Source organism: Hordeum vulgare, chromosome 3H (genome assembly GCF_904849725.1).
Source record: "Hordeum vulgare subsp. vulgare chromosome 3H, MorexV3_pseudomolecules_assembly, whole genome shotgun sequence".
Taxonomy (NCBI): Eukaryota; Viridiplantae; Streptophyta; class Magnoliopsida; order Poales; family Poaceae; genus Hordeum; species Hordeum vulgare.
This window is the reverse complement of record NC_058520.1, coordinates 62639600-62656021: the sequence shown is the minus strand read 5'-3', so window position 1 is coordinate 62656021 and position 16422 is coordinate 62639600.

The following is a 16422-nucleotide window of genomic DNA, read 5'->3' as shown; positions in this document are numbered from 1 at the left end:
AGGCCAAAGAATCCACTTGGTCCAGTAACCAACTCATCACTACTTTTTTTGTCAATGGTCATTCATCTTTGCTAAAGGGTTATAGTTTTATTTCATGGGTTTCCCTAGTGTATCATGAATGCTAATAAAAAACATAAGTACTCATGGCTCAATATTTCGACACTTTCACATAGGGATTTATTTGGTTTTCCGAAGGTCTTTTTCCCACTCTCGCTCTTTTCATTAAAGATATAATAGTTTGAGAATGAAGCAAAAGGTTTTGCTGCTTGATGTGTAGGACCAATCACTTTTGAAAGGAAATCAATCAATATCCAAGTCATTAAACAAATTGGAGCGACTTCGGGTGCATTTCTATTTAGCGCACGAGAGACGAAGTTGGCATCTCCTACAAGCTTGAGCGCTTGTACCTGATACGTTCATTTTGCATCATGTTTACCGATTGTTATTTACAAATTTTTAGAGTGATATTTCACTTTATAATGCACTTCTAATGCTTTTATTCTCTTAATTTGCAAGATACATCATAAGAGGGAGATTGTCGACAACTGAAATTCTCGTTTTGAAAAAGTTACAACGGAAATAGCAATTCTATAGAACTCCAAATTACCTCAAATTTACAAATAATTATTTTGTAATACATAAAAAATACTAAAAGAAAGCATTATCAAAGAGGAGCGTAAGCACGGGAAGAATATCGGGAGTAGTCACTGCTGTTTCGAGGCGGAACTAGTGGTAGAGCAGTTTTGCTCTCCTGTGGAGCGATTACACGGAGAAACTTTCCTCCGGAAGACGGAAATCAAAGTCATCGTCATCACGAACGTTCCTTTCATCGTGAGAGGACTCTTCCCCAACAATGTTTTTACTATGATCCTCTCATTTACAAACCCTAGTTCATCTCTTGTGTCCAATGTTTGTCTCCAACCTCAGATTGGGAGTTATGGGATGCTAGTAGTGTAGATTATATTTTGTAGTTGATACTAGCTGATTTACTTGGTTGAAGATTAGATGTTCACATTGTTAAACACTTATTTATCTCCTCTTACCATGGACAGAAATATTATTTCTGAGTACTTCTATTTGTTCTTGAAGACATATGAGAAAGTCTTATTATACTAATTATGTGAAGTTGGTTTCCGTTCAATATTTTGATAATATATTGTATTGTTCTTCCTTTAGTGGTGTCATGTGAACATCGACTATGTGATATGTCACCATGTTTGGGCCTAGAAAAATGCATTATAGAATTAGCTTATAGAAGATAGGCTGCCGAAGTGACTGCATCTAAACCCGATTTTATATAAGTTTAACATTTATAAATACATGATTCACAAACACTTACTTTGGGAAATATCAAATATATGCGAGTTTTTTTGAAATACATGTTGAAAGATAATTTTGTGTGATGCTGAACATTTTTAAAAACATATGAACATTTTTATACATTTTATAAACATTTTTTGTAGATGTCACAGATATTTTGTTAGAAACGCGTGAACATTTTTCCAAATGTAATGTGCACTTTTTGACGAACGAAACATGCTTTTGGAATTACACAAGCATATATTCTATGCTGTATAACATTTTAGAAAGTAGCACATACATTTTTTATACACTTGAGCATTTTCTAAAATGTCAGATACATTTTTTTGAATGGTACATGCATTCTTTACAATTTTTAGCGAACGTTTTTTATACTCCATTTACATTTTTCGAATGTGTGATGAGAACTTTTGAAATAACTACTAACGTATTATTTTATAATAGTATTTAAAATGTAAAGGAAAGTAAAGTAAAAATACACATGACATAAAAGTGATATATGAGAGACGAAACCACATGGTTACTCGATCGACACACTATGAGCTTGCTATAAGTGACACTCTCTTAGGAGTCTCTTCTCTTATCCCCGGTTGTGTGCATGCATGGTTAGACTCGATGGAAGACATGCACATTTCCAAATGAAACACAATCGAAAGCGAGAAAATAAAATGTCCACCCCCTTCTGTCCTAGAGAGAGAACTGAGGAGGACGCAATCTTTTTTCATGTTCATCATCGGCCCGCTAGAACTGGCATAAACATCGCAACGTTGAAAAGCCTGCTTCATAACGAAGTTCATATGGAATACATGTCGGGACCCCGATCCTAAGCCATAGGAATCCAGCCTGTAACACATCGCATCCCTTTGCGGTCTCACGCACGGTTAACTCCACGGCTGCAGCCTTACCTTAGCCGGGACCGTTTGCGTCTTTTGACTCACGTATGCGATAGTGTCGCTAGCAATCCAATGTCGAAGAACCCGGATCGACATGTCTAGTTATAAACCAAAGTGGCAATACCGCACAAGGACATGCATACATGACCCAACAAAGCAGGTGTCGGTCATCAGCAAATGTAGACGAGTCGTAGCAAGCTACAAGGACTCCATTACATCGCGTGACATTTCCCCAAAGAGGACAGACACTGCAGCTAAGAAGGACACATGCCGGTCAACCAATGTGTCCGGCGCAGTAGCGAACTACCAAGGCTCACTGGATCACAAAGGGGCATTTCCTTGTAAGGAGTGCTACTAAAGTTCACGACTAGGTATTCGAACCCCATACATATCAAGTAAGACACACGTACCCATGGCATACCGATATGTATAGATACATCGATGGCATCACAACATAACCATAAACATACAAGCTTTATTTAAGAGGCTCGGAAGAGCCACACACATAATATTACACATTAAGGGTCTCACGACCCGTAATAGCAGTCATACAATTACAAGCCAGCGGAAGAGTTATAAACTGTCTACGTACAGACGGGGCAACTAGAAGGCACATGGCCTGACTATACTACAGAGCCGACGTAGGGCCAGATCGTAGCTGGGACACCAGCTACTCGTCGTCGTCGATGTCTACGAAGAACCCTCCATTAGGGTCATTAGCAACCTCTGCAACATTTATTAAGCAAACATGAGTACGAAGGTACTCAGCAAGACTTTAGGAGAACTAACTACTCAAGCAAGGTATCAAAAGGTATTGTGGGGTTTCATGTGGGAAGCCAGCATTTGACTCGTGGCTAGACAACTTGCATTTTTAAAATAATTTTGACAACTTGATTTCTCGCACACGAGTCCACTAACACCACAACAATACACTATCGTGGAATCATTCCGTCTCCGTACGGAAATGCCGTCCACGACACTCACGCTTATCTTGGAAATTTTATGAGTAGCCATTGGAGTTATCTATGAACAACATATGTCTCCAAGTAGTCCATATCCGCGGACACGGCTATTCGAATAGATCATAACCCTGCAGGGCTGTACTTCGTCACACACGCTCTCGCCACTTATCGCCATGTGCACGTCATGCACCTCGGCAACCTTCAAGCGGAAGCCCAGCGAGGGAGTCGGCCACGACCGTTAACCACACTAGTACCTAGTCCAGGTTTATCGCCTATCTGAGAGTAACCCGTACGGAAGTCCGGCCGAGGTTTCCGACACGGCCTCAAACGATGTGCGCAGGGTTCCCAAGCCCACCATCCGGGTGCCACTTGGTACACCGTGCCACTGCCAACCGCATCACGGCCGACCTCTCAGGTCAGCACCATGCACGGCCTCCAGCAATACTATAAACACCAGAAACTACTTGCAACTCCTGGACCGAGTACTACGCGATTAATAGGCCGAGCGGGGTCATATTTCAGGGCCCAGCATGTGGTAGTATCTAGTCTTGGATTACATACACGGAACTCAGTTCCTAAGGACGGTTCCAATGAAACAACCCGCCATGTACTCCTACACGGCCTTTCACCGGTACCTTTACCAACTCAAGTTCAACACACAACCTTTGCTCACCAAACACATTCCACAATTCTGTTCATCTCCCAGATGACAGACCATACACAACTCTAAGCATAGCATGAAGAGCAGGATTAGGCACATCACAGCTCAAGCAACTACCAGGTATGCTAGGTTGCAAGGTTTGGCTATTTACTGTGACAAGGTTAAGTCATGCAAAGGAAGTGGGTTCAACTATCGTGGCAAAAGCAGTTGAAGCATTTGATCCTAATGCAGTAATAAGTGCAGGAGCAAGAACATGGGAATTATCGGGATGATCAAAAGGGTTGCTTGCCTTGTTTCTCAGAGGAGGAACGATATCCGTCAGACGGATATTCGGTGGAATCCGGGGGTGCGGAGCCTACCGAAATGAATGGCAACATTCAATAACAATCATATGCACTCAAAATGATGCATGAGCATGGCATGAGAATGCAAGGTGATAAGTTATTATTTTCAACATGTATTGGGTTTAGAGTTGATTTGAATTAGAATGACGTCAGCAGGTCAGCCGACCTGTTCAGGTCAAACCTGACAGGGGGGCCCCACTGGTCAGCCTCTCTGGGACTAATCCCGCGCTGACCAACCCTAATTGAGGTTTGACTTGGCCTTGGGCCCACTTGTCAGCGAGTGATTAAGTCCTGAGCTGCTGGGTTAGCTTGCCACGTCGGCCCCCACCGAAGGGTGGTCGCCGGTGACCAGGCCCGCGGTGGAGGGCTCGCCGGAGGCGTCCTAAACGGCGCTGCACAGCACCAAAACGCATGCGGTTTGCAGCTACGGCACGCTCGCGAAGTGGCCGATCTGGCAAGAGCATCAGGGGAGGCTAGGGTCGCCGGAAGAGGCGTCGGCGACGAGCCGGAGCGGCGGCCGAAGCTCGGCCTTCTATGAGAGACGGCTCTAGGGCACGGGGAGGGCAGCTGGAGGGCTCGACACGCTCCTGGAGGCTCCAGGAGCTCGAATCATAGCTCGAGCGCGTGGATCGGACATCACAGCGACGACAGCGACATGACCGGCGGCGAGAAGCTCTCGGCCTTGGTGGGGAACTAGGCTACGATGCATGGGATAGCGTGGGGCGAGAGGGGAAACGACGACGAGCTCACGGTGGTTCCGATGGTGCTGTCGAGGAGCTCGGGGATGCGCTGGAGGGAGCGAATCGATGGGAGAGGTCCGGCGGCCGGAGGTGGAAGACGACGGCGTTGGGGGCGATGCAGAGCTTGGGGGAGCTTCGGCTTCTGCAGAGATGACCAGGGCGACGAGGCGGAGCTAATAGGCTACTCGGAGGTGGGATCCCATGGATAGAGGTGCTGCTGCTCGAGCTCGAACTCGGCTCCAATGGCGGCAGCAAGGAGGAGGAAGAGATCCGGGAGGAGGGAGAGACCGATGCGGGGAATGGATAGGGGAGGCCTCAGGGGGCTTATCCCCGGCCTTGCCAACGTGAGGCGGCGGCCAGGCAGGCGCACAGGTGCGTGGCCGCGCCGGAGGAGGCGGCGGCCACCTCCTGCTGCCTACTGGGGCGAGGGAGGGGACGAGCGAGGGAGATGGGCCGGGCCAGGCTAGGCGACACGTAAGGGTTTTCCCATTTTTTTCTGTTTTTGTTTTTCTGTTTTGCTAACTATTGTTTTGCTAATTATTTCAGCTCCAAAACAAAAAGTAAAAACTATTTTAGACCTCCTGAAATATTGTTATAACATTCCCAACCATTTCCAAAGTTTTCAACATTTTGGAAATTTATAGATTCTGATTTCAAATTTAAAACTTGAAACCGGTAGCCTTTTGCATTTATTTAAAATGCTTAAAGTGTCAAGAAAATAGTTTTCTCCAATGCTCATTTACTTCCATGATTTATCAGAAAGTTTGAACATTTCTTGAGGCCATTTTGGGTTCATTGATTTGAACTAGTTTGAGATTTTCTTTAATTGAAATAGTGGCTAGGGTTTTGAGTTTTTCCTTTGCCACTTTGTTGTTTTTGTTGAAACTTCTTAGATGCAAATGCAAAGAAGACATGATCACAAGACTAACTTGCTTAAGGGTTAGGGATGTGACAACTCACCCCCACTCAAAAGAATCTCGTCCCGAGATTTAGAAGTCGTCGGGAATAACGCCGGATATTCAAGTCGGAGACGATCCTCTCTTTCCCAAGTTGCCTCCTTTTCAGAATGATTTGACCATTGAACTTTAAGAAACTTGAGATTTCGACGTCGAGTGGTACGCTCAGCTTGATCAAGAATACGCACGGGGTATTCTCGGTATGAAAGGTTATCTTGTAGATCAAGCGTTTCGTGGTCTACTTCACGGATAGGATCTGAAAAGCAACGCCTGAGTTGCGAGACATGGAAAACATCATGAACCTTGGAAAGATGCGGAGGAAGTTCCAACTGGTAGGCAACTTCTCCTCGTTTGGCAAGAATGCGAAAAGGACCAATGTAACGAGGAGCCAATTTGCCCTTGATACCGAATCGATGGGTACCCTTCAAAGGTGTAACCCGAAGGTAAGCCTTCTCGTCAACTTCAAAGGTCACAGCCTTATGATGACGATCATATTGGCTCTTTTGATGAGACTGGGCTGTTTTCAACTTTTCACGAATAATGCGAACCTACTCTTCTGCATCCTGGATCATATCCGGGCCAAAGAGTTGCCTCTCTCCGGTTTCTGACCAATTAAGAGGTGTTCGACATCTTCGTCCATAGAGAACTTCAAAAGGGGCTTTGCCCAAGCTCGATTTGTAACTATTGTTATAAGCGAATTCGGCGAATGGAAGACACTTCTCCGAATTCATACCGAATGATATAACACAAGCTCGGAGCATATCTTCTAGAATTTGATTCACTCTTTCTACTTGACCACTTGACTGGGGATGGAAAGCAGTGCTAAAAGATAAATGAGTCCCCATGGCATTCTGAAAACTTTCCCAGAAGCAAGAAGTAAAGATACTTCCACGGTCCGAGTTAATTTCCTGGGGAACACCATGAAGAGACACTATTCGAGAGATATATAACTCTGCTAGCTGGCTAGCTGTTATACTCTCATGAACAGGAAGAAAATGAGCCACTTTGGAAAGACGGTCAATGACCACAAAGATAGCATTATTTCCTTTCTTGGTCTTGGGAAATCCGGTAATGAAATCCCTGCTAACTTTATCCCATTTCCATTCAGGAATAGCTAAAGGTTGAAGGGTGCGAGCAGGCCTTTGATGTTCTGCCTTAACTCGACGACAAACGTCGCAGTTAGCAACGAACTCAGCAATTTCTCTCTTCATCCTAGTCCACCAGAACCTCTGGCGTAGGTCCTGATACATCTTAGTACTACCGGGATGAATGGTGAGAGGAGAATCATGAGCCTCCTTAAGGATTAACTGCCTTAGATGTGGGTTCTTAGGAACCACTAAACGATTCTGGAAGAACACAACACCTTGATCGTTCATGGAAAATTCTTTAGCGTTTCCGCTAAAAATATTCTCCTTGATCCGTGATATACCCTTGTCACGCTTTTGGCCAGCTATAATTTGATCCTTAAGAGTAGGCTTCGCCACCAGGGTAGAAAGGAATCCTTGAGGAACAATATGAAGATTCAACTTCCGAAAGTCCTCATGGAGATGTGGTTGACCTTGTTGTAGCATCAAATTGTTACAATAAGATTTACGACTTAGTGCATCGGCCATAACATTGGCCTTCCCCGGGGTGTAAGTTATCCCTATGTCGTAATCCGAGATCAACTCAACCCACCGTATTTGCCTGAGATTCAAATCCGGCTGGGTGAAAATATATTTCAGACTTTGGTGATTAGTGAATATTTCGCAACGATTACCCAGAAGGTAATGTCGCCAGGTTTTTAGTGCATGGACCACAGCTGCAAGCTCAAGGTCATGTGTGGGATAATTATCCTCATGTGGACGCAACTGTCGGGATGCGTATGCGATCACAGGACGATCTTGCATGAGAATGCAACCTAATCCTTGTCGCGAGGCGTCGCAATAGATAACAAAGTCCTTAGAACAAGCTGGTGGTAGCAACACAGGTGCGGAAGTCAGGCGTCTTTTCAGTTCCTGAAAACTATGCTCAAACTGTGGTGTCCACTCGAACTTTTTATCTTTCTTGAGGAGTTCAGTTAGAGGCTTTGCAACCTTGGAGAAATTCTCGACAAAGCGGCGACAATAGCTCGCTAAACCAAGAAAACTCCTAACTTGCTTAACCGATTCAGGTTGGGTCCAATCAAGGACAGCTTGAACTCTCTCGGGATTGACAGCAATACCCTTACCAGAGATTACGTGGCCTAGATAGGTCACTTCCGGTAACCAGAATTCACATTTTGAAAATTTGGCATAAAGGCGATGCTCTCGAAGTTTCATCAATACCAGCCTTAGATGCTCGGCATGTTCTTGTTCATTCTTCGAGTAGATGAGAATATCATCGAGGTATACCACGACGAATTTATCCAAATACTCCATGAAGATTGAATTCATCAGTCGAGAGAAAGTGGCTGGGGCATTGGTTAAACCGAAGGACATAACGGTGTACTCATATTGGCCATAACGAGTAACAAAAGCTGTTTTTGGAATGTCCCCGTTCTTAATCTTGATTTGATGGTATCCCAACCTCAAATCCATTTTGGAGAAGACTGAGGATCCAGCGAGCTGATCGTACAGGTCGTTGATCCTGGGGAGCGGATACTTGTTCTTAATGGTGACCAGATTAACTGGTCGGTAATCTACAACCATCCGATCCGTTCCGTCTTTCTTCTTGACGAAGAGGACGGGACAAGCCCAAGGAGAAGAGCTAGGACGAATGAAACCCTTGTTCAAGGCCTCATCTAGTTGCTTTTGAAGTTCGGCTAGCTCTAGGGGTGCCATCTTATATGGTCTTCTGGCTATTGGGACAGTTCCCGGAACAAGATCTATCACGAACTCTACATCTCTGTTAGGTGGAATTCCTGGCAGTTCCTCTGGAAAGACATCCGAGAAGTCACGGACTACCGGAATGTCTTCAAGTTCCGGAAGAGGGTTGGCATTTAGGGAATAGAGCTGGCATTTGGCAACTCGAGTAGAGACATTTACTATCTCACCCGAGGGATGGGTAAGCTGGACATTTCTAGAGTGAGTATCAATCTTGGCATAGTGAGCTGACATCCAGTCCATGCCCAAGATGATATTAATATCCGAAGATTTCAATGCTATCAATGAGGCTAGAAGAACTAGCCTGTCTACTAGCATTTCATTGTCATAGGTTATCCTAGAGGTTTGCCATTTACTACCAGGGGTTTGGACAACCAATGGGATTGGCATATCACAAAATGACATGTTATGCAACTGTGCATAACTTTCTGAATGAAGGAATGAGAAGACCCAGTGTCAAAGAGAACGGACGGTGGGTGATGGTTAACAAGAAGCGTACCCAGCATGACGTCGGGATCCTCTGCAACTTCTTCTGCTGACACATAATTCACACGGCCATGTGCAGGAGTTGGCTTCACATACAACGGTTTGCCCGACTTGGCCTGCCCGACGGACTTTCCGGGTTGCTTGGCACCCACATTCTGAGGACACTCACGGGAATAGTGTTGGAAATATGCCCTAGAGGCAATAATAAAATGGTTATTATCATATTTCCTTGTTCATGATAATCGTCTTTCGTTCATGCTATAATTGTATTAACAGGAAATAGTAATACATGTGTGAATGAATAGATCACAATGTGTCTCTAGCAAGCCTCTAGTTAGCTAGCTCGTTAGTCAATAGATGATCATGGTTTCCTAATCATGGACATTGGATGTCATTGATAACGGGATCACATCATTGGGAGAATGATGTGGTGGACAAGACCCAATCCTAAGCCTAGCACTAGATCGTATTGTTCGTATGCTAATGCTTTTCTAATGTCAAGTATCTTTTCCTTCGACCGTGAGATTGTGCAACTCCCGGATACCGTAGGAGTGCTTTGGGTGTATCAAACGTCACAACGTAACTGGGTGACTATAAAGGTGCACTACGGGTACCTCCGAAAGTGTCTGTTGGGTTGGCACGAATCGAGATCGGGATTTGTCACTCCGTGTGACGGAGAGGTATCTCTGGGCCCACTCGGTAGAACATCATCATGAGCTCAATGTGACTAAGGAGTTAGTCACACGATGACGTGCTACGGAACGAGTAAAGAGACTTACCGGTAACGAGATTGAACAAGGTATAGGTATACCGACGATCGAATCTCGGGCAAGTTCTATACCAACAGACAAAGGGAATCGTATACGGGATTGATTGAATCCTTGACATCGTGGTTCATCCAATGAGATCATCGTGGAGCTAGTGGGAGCCACCATGGGTATCCAGACCCCGCTGATGGTTATTGGCCAGAGAGGTGTCTCGGTCATGTCTGCCTGTCTCCCGAACCCGTAGGGTCTACACACTTAAGGTTCGATGACGCTAGGGTTATAGGGAATTGTTATACGAGATTACCGAAAGTTGTTCGGAGTCCCGAATGAGATCCCGGACGTCACGAGGAGCTTCGGAATGGTCCGGAGGTAAAGATTGATATATAGGACGGATGGTTTCGGACACCGGAAGTGTTTCGGGCATCACCGGTAACGTACCGGGACTACCGGGACCACCGAAGGGGGGCTGCGACCCCAAGAGGTAAGATGGGCTAAGTGGGGGTGGGAACCAGCCCCTAGTTGGGCTGGTGCGCCTCCCCACTCAGCCCATCGCGCAGGGGAAAGAAAAAGAGGGGGGGAACCCTAACTTAGGTGGGCCTTAGGCCCACTAGAGGGGTGCGCCACCCCCTCCTCCCCATCTGGCCGCCACACCCCCCATCTGGGAGGGCTGCCGCACCCCCTAGGGTGGGAACCCTAGGGGTGGCACCCCCTCTCCCCTTTCCCTATATATAGTGGGCACTTTTGGCCTTTGGAGGACACAGATTTCCTTCTCCCTCGGCGCAGCCCTGCACTTCTTCCTCCTCCTCTCTGCCGGCGCTTGGCGAAGCCCTGCTGGGAGACCTCGTCTCTCCACCAACACCATGCCGTCGTGTTGCTGGTCTTCTTCCCCAACCTCTCCCTCCTCCTTGCTGGATCAAGGTGCGGGAGACGTCACCGGGCTGCACGTGTGTTGAACGCGGAGGTGCCGTTGTTCGGCACTAGATCGGAATCCCTGCGAGTACGACTCCATCAACCGCGTTCTAGCAACACTTCCGCTTAGCGATCTTCAAAGGTACGAAGATGCTCTTACCCCTCTCCGTTGCTGGTCTCTCCATAGGAAGATCTGAACATGCGTAGGAAATTTTTTGAATTTATGCTACGTCACCCAAAAGTGGCATCCGAGCCAGGTTTTCTATGCGTAGATTCTATGCACGAGTAGAACACAAAAGTTGTGGGCGATGGTTTGTCAATTTGCTTGCCGTTACTAGTCTTATTCTTTTCCGGCGGTATTGTGGGATGAAGCGGCCCGGACCGACCTTACACGTACGCTTACGTGAGACTGGTTCCACCGACAGACATGCACATCGTGCATAAAGGTGGCTAGCGGGTGTCTGTCTCTCCTACTCTAGTCGGATTGGATTTGATGAAAAGGGTCCTTATGAAGGGTAAATAGCTTTGGCATATCATCGTTGTGGCTGTCACGTAGGTAAGAAGCCGTTCTTGCTAGAAACCCAAATCAGCCACGTAAAACTTGCAACAACAATTAGAGGACGTCTAACTTGTTTTTGCAGGGTTTGACAAGTGATGTGATATGGCCAAAGTTGTGATGTTGCATGTATGATGTATGAGATGATCATGTTATTGTAATAGGTTTCACGACTTGCATGTCGATGAGTATGACAACCGGCAGGAGCCATAGGAGTTGTCTTAATTTATTGTATGAGATGCAACGCCATGTGCTTGCTACTTTTACTTCATTGCTAACGGTTAGCCATAGTAGTAGTGATAGTAGTAGTTGGCTTGACGACTTCACGGAGACACGATGATGGAGATCATGATGATGGAGATCATGGTGTCACGCCGGTGACGATGATGATCATGCGATGCCTGAAGATGGAGATCGAATGAGCAAAGATGATAATGGCCATATCATGTCACTATATGATTGCATTGTGATGTTTATCATGTTTTACATCTTATTGCTTAAAACGACGGTAGCATAATAAGATGATCCCTCCTAAAATTTCGAGAACGTATTCCCCTAAGTGTGCACCGTTGCGAAGGTTCGTTGTCTCGAAGCACCACGTGATGATCGGGTGTGATAGATTCTAACGTTCGCATACAACGGGTGTAAGCCAGATTTACACACGCGAAACACTTAGGTTGACTCGACGAGCTTAGCATGTACAGACATGACCTCGAATACAAGAGACCGAAAGGTCGAACATGAGTCGTATGGTTGAATACGATCAGCATGAAGTTGCTCACCATCGTGACTAGTCCGTCTCACGTGATGATCGGACACGGGTTAGTCAACATGGATCATGTATCACTTAGATGACTAGAGGGATGTCGATTTAAGTGGGAGTTCATACTTAATTTGATTAAATGAACTTAATTGTCATGAACTTAGTCTAAAAGTTGACTTTATAAATATTATAGATGTCCAACGTCAACCTCAACTTCAACGCATTCCTAGAGAAAAACAAGCTGAAAGATGATGGTAGCAACTATGCGGACTGGGTTCGCAACCTGAAGCTCATCCTTGAAGCAGCTAAAAAGGCTTATGTCCTTAATGCGCCGCTAGGTGACCCTCCCGCTCCCGCAGCAGCGCAGGATGTTCTAAACGTCTGGCAAGCGCGGAGTGATGACTACTCTCTGGTCAGGTGTGGCATGTTATACAGTTTAGAAACGGGGCTCCAAAGACGTTTTGAGCAACACGGGGCATATGAGATGTTCCAAGAGCTGAAGCTAGTATTTCAAGCTCATGCCCGTGTCGGGAGATATGAAGTCTCCGACAAGTTCTTCAGCTGTAAGATGGAGGAGAACAGTTCTGTCAGTGAGCACATACTCAAAATGTCTGGGTTACACGGTCGTCTCACTTCACTTGGAGTCGAACTTCCGGATGATGCTATCATTGACAGAATCCTCGAGTCTCTCCCACCAAGCTACAAAGGCTTTGTGCTTAACTACAACATGCAAGGGATGGAGAAAACCATTCCCGAGTTGTACTCGATGCTCAAGTCTGCAGAAGTAGAAATCAAGAAGGAGCATCAAGTGTTGATGGTCAACAAGACCACTAGTTTCAAGAAAGGCAAGGGTAAGAAGAACTTCAAGAAAGACGGCAAAGCTGTTGCCGCGCCCGGTAAGCCAGATGCCGGGAAGAAGAAAAAGAACGGACCCAAGCCTGAGACTGAGTGCTTCTACTGCAAGGGAAAAGGTCACTGGAAGCGGAACTGCCCCAAATACTTAGCAGACAAGAAGGCCGGCAACGTTAAAGGTATATGTGATATACATGTTATTGATGTGTACCTTACCAGCGCTCGTAGTAGCTCCTGGGTATTTGATACCGGTGCTGTTGCTCACATTTGCAACTCAAAGCAGGAACTGCGGAATAAGCGGAGACTGGCCAAGGACGAGGTGACGATGCGCGTCGGGAATGGTTCAAAAGTCGATGTGATCGCCGTCGGCACGCTACCTCTACATCTACCGTCGGGATTAGTTTTAAACCTTAATAATTGTTATTTAGTACCAGCTTTAAGCATGAACATTGTATCAGGGTCTTGCTTAATGCGAGACGGCTACTCATTTAAGTCAGAGAATAATGGTTGTTCTATTTATATGAGTGATATGTTTTATGGTCATGCTCCGCTGGTGAATGGTTTATTCTTGATGAATCTCGATCGTGATGTTACACATATTCATAGTGTGAGTACCAAAAGATGCAAAGTTGATAATGATAGTCCCACATACTTGTGGCACTGCCGCCTTGGTCATATCGGCGTTAAGCGCATGAAGAAGCTCCATACTGATGGACTGCTAGAGTCTCTTGACTTTGAATCATTTGACACATGCGAACCGTGCCTCATGGGCAAGATGACTAAGACTCCATTCTCAGGAATAATGGAGAGAGCCTCCGACTTATTGGAAATAATACATACTGATGTGTGTGGCCCAATGAACGTTGAAGCTCGCGGTGGTTATCGTTATGTTCTCACTCTCACCGATGATTTGAGTAGGTATGGGTATATCTACTTGATGAAGCACAAATCTGAGACGTTTGAAAAGTTCAAGGAATTTCAGAGTGAGGTTGAGAATCAACGTGACAGAAAAATTAAATGTCTACGATCTGATCGTGGAGGAGAATATTTGAGTCACGAGTTTGGCACACACCTAAGGAAGTGTGGAATCGTTTCACAACTAACGCCGCCTGGCACACCGCAGCGCAACGGAGTGTCTGGACGTCGTAATCGCACTTTATTAGATATGGTACGATCTATGATGTCTCTCACCGACTTACCGCTATCATTTTGGGGATACGCATTAGAAACTGCAGCATTCACTTTAAATAGGGCACCGTCTAAATCCGTTGAGACGACACCATATGAACTGTGGTTTGGCAAGAAACCTAAGTTGTCGTTTCTTAAAGTTTGGGGCTGCGATGCTTATGTGAAGAAACTTCAACCAGAAAAGCTCGAACCCAAAGCGGAGAAATGCGTATTCATAGGATACCCTAAGGAAACTATTGGGTATAACTTCTATCTTAGATCCGAAGGTAAAACCTTTGTTGCCAAGAACGGATCCTTTCTAGAGAAAGAGTTTCTCTCGAAAGAAGTAAGTGGGAGGAAGGTAGAACTTGATGAGGTAATTACACCCCCTCTCGAACCGGAAAGTAGCATAGTGCAAGAAGTTGTTCCTGTGGTGCCTACACCGACTGAAGAGGAAGTTAATGATGATGATCATGAAGCTTCGGATCAAGTTACTACTGAACCGCGAAGGTGCACAAGGGTACGCTCCGCACTAGAGTGGTACGGCAACCCTGTGATGGAAATCATGTTGTTAGACAACGGTGAACCTTCGAACTATGAAGAAGCGATGGCGGGCCCGGATTCCAACAAATGGCTTGAGGCCATGAAATCCGAGATAGGATCCATGTATGAGAACAAAGTATGGACTTTGGTGGACTTGCCCGATGAACGGCGAGCCATAGAAAATAAATGGATCTTCAAGAAGAAGACTGATGCAAACGGTAATGTAACCGTTTACAAAGCTCGACTTGTCGCAAAGGGTTTTCGACAAATTCAAGGAGTTGACTACGAAGAGACTTTCTCTCCAGTAGCGAAGCTGAAATCAGTCCGAATCATGTTAGCAATTGCCGCCTTTTATGATTATGAGATTTGGCAAATGGACGTCAAAACAGCGTTCCTTAACGGGAATCTTAAGGAAGAGTTGTATATGATGCAACCAGAAGGTTTTGTCGATCCTAAAGGTGCTAACAAAGTATGCAAGCCCCAGCGCTCCATCTATGGGCTGGTGCAAGCATCTCGGAGTTGGAACATTCGCTTTAATGAGGTGATTAAGGCGTTTGGGTTCATACAGGTTTACGGAGAAGCCTGTTTGTACAAGAAAGTGAGTGGGAGCTCTTTAGCTTTCCTCGTACTATATGTGGATGACATATTATTGATGGGGAATGATATAGAGATGTTGAAGAGTATAAAGGCCTATTTGAACAAGAGTTTTTCAATGAAGGACCTTGGAGAAGCTGCATACATATTAGGCATCAAGATCTATAGAGATAGATCGAGACGCCTCATAGGTCTTTCGCAAAGTACATACCTTGACAAGATACTGAAGAAGTTCAATATGGAAAACTCAAAGAAAGGGTTCTTGCCAGTTTTGCAAGGTATGAGATTGAGTAAGACTCAGTCGCCGACCACGGCAGCAGATAGAGAGAAGATGAGTTCTGTCCCCTACGCTTCAGCCGTAGGCTCTCTAATGTATGCCATGCTGTGTACCAGACCTGATATAAACCTTGCGATAAGCTTGGTAGGGAGGTACCAAAGTAATCCCGGTGCAGAACACTGGACAGCGGTCAAGAATATCCTTAAGTACCTGAAAAGGACTAAGGAAATGTTTCTCGTTTATGGAGGTGACGAAGAGCTCGTCATAAAGGGTTACGTCGACGCTAGCTTCGACACAGATCCGGATGACTCTAAGTCACAAACCGGATACGTATATGTGTTGAATGGTGGGGCAGTGAGCTGGTGCAGCAGCAAGCAGGAAGTCGTGGCAGCATCTACATGTGAAGCGGAGTACATAGCTGCTTCAGAAGCGGCTCATGAAGGAATTTGGATGAAGGAGCTCATCACCGACCTTGGAGTGGTTCCAAGCGCGTCGGGTCCTATGACACTCTTCTGTGACAACACTGGAGCCATTGCCATAGCCAAGGAGCCCAGGTTTCACCGGAAGACGAAGCACATCAAGCGCCGCTACAACTCCATCCAGGACCATGTCCAAACTGGAGTGATAGATATTTGTAAAGTACACACGGATCTGAATATTGCAGACCCGTTGACTAAACCTCTTCCACGAGCAAAACATGATCAACACCATGATGCTATGGGTGTTCGATACATCACAATGTAACTAGATTATTGACTCTAGTGCAAGTGGGAGACTGTTGGAAATATG